Source organism: Camellia sinensis, chromosome 9, assembly GCF_055761805.1.
Source record: "Camellia sinensis isolate YWXY chromosome 9, ASM5576180v1, whole genome shotgun sequence".
Classification (NCBI taxonomy): Eukaryota; Viridiplantae; Streptophyta; class Magnoliopsida; order Ericales; family Theaceae; genus Camellia; species Camellia sinensis.
In genome coordinates, this window is record NC_138969.1 from 37729249 (window position 1) to 37735894 (window position 6646).

Consider the following 6646-nt stretch of genomic DNA (forward strand, 5'->3'; position numbering starts at 1 on the left):
AAACTCATTTTCCCATTACCTAGTGTTAGTTAACTCCACCATACTTAGTTCGGCGGGTGCTGTTAAATCAATTTTAGAATTCTCGTTCCAATTGTTCCCAACTGTCAATTCACTCAGGTTCCAAGTCAGTATACCAATCGAAGGCATTCCTTTGAGGGATCGAACAAACTGCTTGACAAGTGAATTTCCTTCTGTCCTAGCACTGTTGCCTATTTTAATAAAATGGGCGATGTGTTGCCTTGGATTACCCCTTCCATCAAACTGCACGAACTTGAGAGGTTGATAACCAATTGGCATTTTGAGACTCTCCATCCGCCTTGTGTAAGGCTTAGAGTACATGAGAGTGCTTTAAGGAATGCCATCGTACTGGGCTCTGATTGTGTTTGCTATCATGTCTTGGAGTTATTAGATAGACAATGAAGCAACAGAAACTAGTTGAACACTTGGACCAGCTGCTGGCTTTGCAATAGATATATGGTGAGTCTTCTTACCAACGACTTATTCGGAGTTTGATGCGAGGTCCATCTTTTCAACAAGTGTGGCTTACAGTGTAAAGCCAGGTAAATAGGAATTGTCTTGACTTGTTTCATGACATTTTGTGCTTCTAACTTGTTCATTAATGAAGCGATTTGGAGATCTTTCTCTTCAACAGTCTTGGTGAGTTTTTCAATAGCATGAGCCATTGTTGCTAGTTGTTCCTCCACCGAAGTAGTGCCACTAGTTATGACTTGCATAGCCATTGAACACGATGAAAGAGAGTGACCTTGCAAGACAAAATTTCTTAGACTAACAGGAGATGACCCTGAGTATGAACCCATGCTTGAGTTTACGTCACGAGCTAAAGAAGTTGAATGTAGAGAGAAGCCTTATGACAGAAGTGTGTAGCTTCAAGTTTCCTATTTCCTTTTTCTTAGCCTTGGATGTGGAAACAACTGTGAATTTGTGAGATTTGTCATGCACCTGCTTTGTTGCATTAGTGATTGGCATAGCCCCATAAGTTGCAAAAGAAATGGTAGCCTTGTCCTTGCTGCGAGTAATTGGACCCATATTACGGCGGTGTTCCTACTAGTAGTCTTGTTGCTCGAAGCAATTTAAACCTTCTTGAACGCCATTGCACTTGATCAAACAAACTTTGGGAAGTTGATTTAGGAGAAAGAGATGAAAGGCAGAGGGGCCCTACTGGGCGTGCCAAAATTTGTAAACACAAAGGCATGGTAGTGTTAATTGCCAATTTTTCACCCACGTTTTTGTAGCTTATGAATGGAACCTTTGGAACAATATCTAGGCATTGCAAATATGTAGAATATGAAGATTCTTCAACCCACACGAGACCTTTTTGAAGTCTGAATCCCTAACTCTTGGACTTGCAAACACAAAGGCAGTCACAGGGCATGCTTTGTCTGGCTGGTTTTTAGGAATGTTAAATCTATTAGCATTTAGGGTAGCAATTGCTGCACCTAAACTGTGACCAACTACAGTTATGCTGATTTCTTTATTTTGGTATTCCTCGACAAGTCTTCTGACCTCTGTAACAACCTGAAATATAATATGATGAAAAAACAATATTAGTTTTGGCATTGTTCTCCAAATTAAGAAATTATTGTGTACAATCTTTTCCTAAACAACAATTTTAGGAAGTTAAAAAATGTCGCTTGTAAAAATAAATCATGTGCAATAGATTTATTTTGAGTGTTATCATATCATATATAGTTTAGATCTGGGCAAATTACATCGGTAATCCCTACAATTTGCTTCTTATGTTATTTTGGTCCTCTATCATTTGAATTAGTTCAATTTCTACCCTTGATTTTAAATTTTGTGTTAATTTAGTCCAATTGATAATGATAATTAAGATTTTTGAAGCAAAATGGTCACTAAATTAGTTGAGATTAACTCATCAAGTTGAATAAGTTTACAATTTTGCTTATAAAATTACGACATGTCTTTTATATGCACAGTTTTCATTAAAAACACTAAAAATTGGGAACAATTTGACCAAATTCAGATGAAATCATAAATTTAGGACCAAATTTAGCTAATTAAAATTATATAGACCAAAATGACACAAGGATCAAAATATAGGGACTACCAGTACAATTTGACCTTTAAATTTATATATAATTCATTTTTGATCAATTATTTTAGGTTAGGTAGTTTTCCTTGCTTAAGAAGTATAAGCTTAAATGCTTTTTGGGTTATCAAATTTACCTGGTCTCTAGCACTGGCCTCGGTGAACGGTGATCTTGGATTGTTTGAAGTGTAGATAGAGTAAAATCCTTGATGCACCTTAGTATCATCATCTTGCTCTCCAATTATCTTTGAAGGTGAGACTAAAAGAATTTGCAAGTTGTTAGCCCATTCCAAGGCCTGAATTGTTCCTCTCCAGGCAATCACAATGTCTCTCCTCCCCAACTTAGCCATCCCTTCATCTGTGGCCACCACAACATATCCCATCCAGTTTGATTCTTTGCTCCATGCCTCTCTTGATTGAGACTTCAAGATAAATGCATCGGGGACTTGTTTTGATGATGTTGCGTACAAATATTTAGTCACGCGATACATCGATAGATCTAGACCCAGCTTAGCAAAGAGGTCTGTCTTTGCATACCGATTACTTCCTGCATATTTGGACAACTTATCAGAGATGAAGTTGTCGTAAGTTGCTTAAGCCATTTCTCCATAGTGAATGATCTAACTTATCAGAGATGAAGTTGTCGTAAGTTGCTTGAGCCATTTCTCCATAGTGAATGATCTGTCGCCGTAGATCAATATCTAGAGGGTCCAATAGGCCCTTCCAGTTATCTTCACCACTTAGAACCCTCCATCCTTTAGCAATGTTGCTATTGGTGTCCATATTGTTTTATTTTTTCTCTCTAAACAATATGTATATCAATCTGTTTGTATGAAAGTTATACTGAATGAGCTTGTGCTGCATGCTTTATATAGTGAGCTTGAGAGAAACCATGTTATGCTGTGTTTGGTTGCATTGACTGTTTGGTAAGTCTAATCTTAATGCATGACTATTTGGTAAATATTCTTGTCAAAATGACCATCTTTTAGTATCTAATAAGGCTGCTTGGATAATTCACCCATGCAAAAATAGGACTTAAAAATTTTGGTCAAGAATGAGAAAATAATTTGTTTGGCTCATTCAAAATGAGTTTTTTGATGTCTCTGAATTACACGCGTGAATTTGTTTGTTGAAATTTGTGTGGAACAAACCCACATTTGATGTATGCATATTCATTCTATCTCTTGACATAAAGATATGAAAATGTTATACATATAGAAATATTTTATATTTTTTATTATCACTAGAAATAGAGGCATGGTTCCACACGTAGATATATAGCATTACTTTAAAGAAATATGCTTAGAATTCATGCATGGTAATATGCTTAGAAATATAATTTGTTGTTAAGATTCAATGTTTGTATGATAGAAACACATATTTTAAATGAATTTTGACGATGCATTAAATATTTTGGTATTTTTTATTTATACATACAAATTATGTATAATTAGCATTGCCTATACTCTAAAATTATTATTAGTGAGCACGTTTTTTATGCATTTTTGTATTCAATTTTCAACTATTTATGTGAATGTTAACTTGAAGGGTTTGGCCTAGTAGATAAGATTTAGTATATGGAGGTTTGCTCTCTCTAAGATCTTAAGTTCGACTCCTCTCGTTAGCAAAAATTATTGGGGCCACGGATTATACGGCTTAAATCTTACTTTGAAAGATTTGTTCATGCTGTAAGGATTTAAGCACAAGTTGATTCAATTACGTGAATGTTTGTGATTAATTCTTTATTTAAAAATAATTTAAACGAAATAGGTAAGGGGGAAAAATATCTGGCCACATAACTAAGGGTTGTTTTGGAAATCCACTATTTTAATTTTTTATATTTTTTTATAAAAAGATGTGCAAAAAATAGAATAAATAATTGACTTTTTCATAGTAATTTTTTAAAAAAACTTTTTAGCTATTTTAATGTGTTTCCTGTTGGTGAGAGTGGGGTGCAAACCACTTATGGTGATTCATAATGAGAGGATTAACACCTAACCAAACTCAATTTAAATTCACTCAAATAATTTTAAAAAACAAACAGAGCATGAACTACAATCTTCTCTCCTTTTTATTTTCTTCTCCCACACACTGATCTCTACGATACATAAGTTATTTATAGATAAATTAGATAATGTAAAAACATTAAATGCAAATGCAGCTGAGGCTATAAATTTCAAACGATTGTAGCCAACCATTGTTGAAAATCTTGATTTCAGCCTCCATGTTTCTACTCTTAGCTAGGCCGATGCAAAAGAAAGATTTTCATTATAGGTTGGCGGTGAAGCAAGATTAATTCACAATATCCCCCCTTAATCTTGATTCTCCATGCTGCTTCATCCCAAGCATTATCTTCATTCTGTTGAACAGATCATTTTTCAATGGCTTCGTGAAAATATATACAAGCTGATCTTGAGATTTGCAAGAATATAACTCCACCTCTCTCTTTTTCACATACTCTCGGATGAAATGATAGTGTGTATCAATATGCTTACTTCTTTCATGATAAACTGGGTTCTTTAGCAGAGCGATTATCAACATAGATCTCAGTAGGACTTTCTTGTGGAAATCCTAAATGCTTCAGCACATTTCTTAACCAAATTGTATGACACACAGCTGAGTTAGTTACAACATACTCAACTTCACAAGTTGATAGTGTCACAATAGCTTGCTTCTTGGACGACCAAGTGAACACTGTATTTCTGATAAAGAAAGCAAACCCAATAGTACTTTTTCGTTCATCTAAGTCACGTCCCCAGTCACTATCTAAATAGCCAACAAGATTAAAATTATCAGTTGGTTTATAGAATAAACCATCATCGATTGAACCTTTGATGTAGCAAAGAATTCTCTTTGCTGCATAAAGATGTGATTGATCCGGTGATTCCATATATCTGCTAATCAGTCCTACTCCATAGAGTATGTCTGGCCTGGTGCAAGTAAGATAGCAACGACTTCCAACTAAGCTCTTGAAATAAGTTGGATCCACATCACTCGCCTTTGTACCTTTTTTGAGCTCCACTCCACTATCTATAAGAGTGTTCACTGAATTGCAATTCTACATTCCATATCTCTTGAGAAACTCCTTGGCATAGCCACTTTGGGAAATAAAAATTCTATCTTTTCTTTGTCCCACTTCAATGCTGAGAAAATGAGCTATCAATCTAATATCTGTGATTTTAAATTCTTGGACCATACTTCTTTTAAATTCTTTGAACATGGTTGGATTGTTTCTAGTGAAAATTAGATTATCAACATAAAGACAAGCAAGCAACGTGCTTCCATCAACTTCCTTCTTCAAATATAGTGCGTGCTAATATGGGCATTTTTCAAAACCATTGTCATGAAAATACTGATCAAATCTAGTATTCCATGCACGTGGAGCTTGCTTCAGTCCATTAAGTGTTTTCTTTAATTTGTACATTTTGTCTTCATGCCCATTCTAAACATACCCCTGAAGGTTGTTTAATATAGATTTCTTCTTCAAGAAAACCATTAAGAAATGCAAATTTCACATCAAATTGATAAATCTGCTACTTGTGCTGGGCAACCAAAGAAATCATTAGCCTTATAGTCTCCAACGGGGCAACTGGAGCAAACACCTCTCCCTAATCAATTCCAGCTCTCTTCTTGTAACCTTTTGCCATTAATCTTGCCTTGTAGCGTTGTACTTCGCCTTGTGCATTCCTCTTTGTCTTGTATACCCGTTTCACTCCAATGGGTTTGTGCCCCTCTGGTAGACTGGTAAGCTTCCATGTGTCATTTTTCTCAATGGCATGAATTTCTTCATCCATTGCTTTCTTCCATTTTATCTTCTTTGATGGTTTTTGAGAAAGTGGATCACTATCTGCGAGTAGGCAGAACAAATTCAAATCTTCTTCTGCTGTAGTTTCATATATCTCCTACAAATTTCTCATTGGTCTTGGTTGTTTGAAAAAACTATCATCTGATGATGATGATGATGATAATGATGATGATGATTATGATGCATCACTTCTATGAGAAACTGGCGATCTAGGTGCAAGTATTCTATGTGGAGAAGTTTGGGGTTCATCTTGACCTTCTCTTGTGATTTCAACCGAAGCTTTTGATGTTTCATTTTCAAGAATGAGTTCTACATCTTTAACAACTTCATCTTGATTCCAGTTCCAAGCTTCTTCTTCTTCTTCAAATATCACATCTCTACTCATGATCACCTTTCTAGTAATGGGATTATACAACTTGTATCCCATTGTTCTGTCTTCATATCCGACAATGATACATTTTTCTCCCTTATCATCGAGCTTGGTTTTTCTTGCTTCTGGAATCTTGGTGTACGCAACACACCCAAATATTCTGAGATGGATGACACTTGGCTTATGTGAAATCTAAGCCTCTTCTGGAGTCACAGAGTGAAGGCTCCTGGTTGGGCATCTATTTAGTATATACACAGCACATGATACGGCTTCAGTCCAAAATTGCTTGGGCAATTCTTTTCCATTCAACGTGCGATTCTTCCTTTCAGCAACACCATTCAGCTGTGGCATATGGGATGGTGTTGTTCGATGTTTGATTCCATGCTCTTTACAAAATCTT

At 35.6% G+C, this 6646-nt stretch overlaps 1 pseudogene; it reads right to left on the reverse strand.

Moving 5' to 3' along the window:
• Positions 1-1048: 1048 nt before the first annotated feature.
• Positions 1049-2854, reverse strand: LOC145799360 (phospholipase A1-IIgamma pseudogene; annotated as a pseudogene).
• Between the last annotated feature and the right edge of the window lie 3792 nt (positions 2855-6646).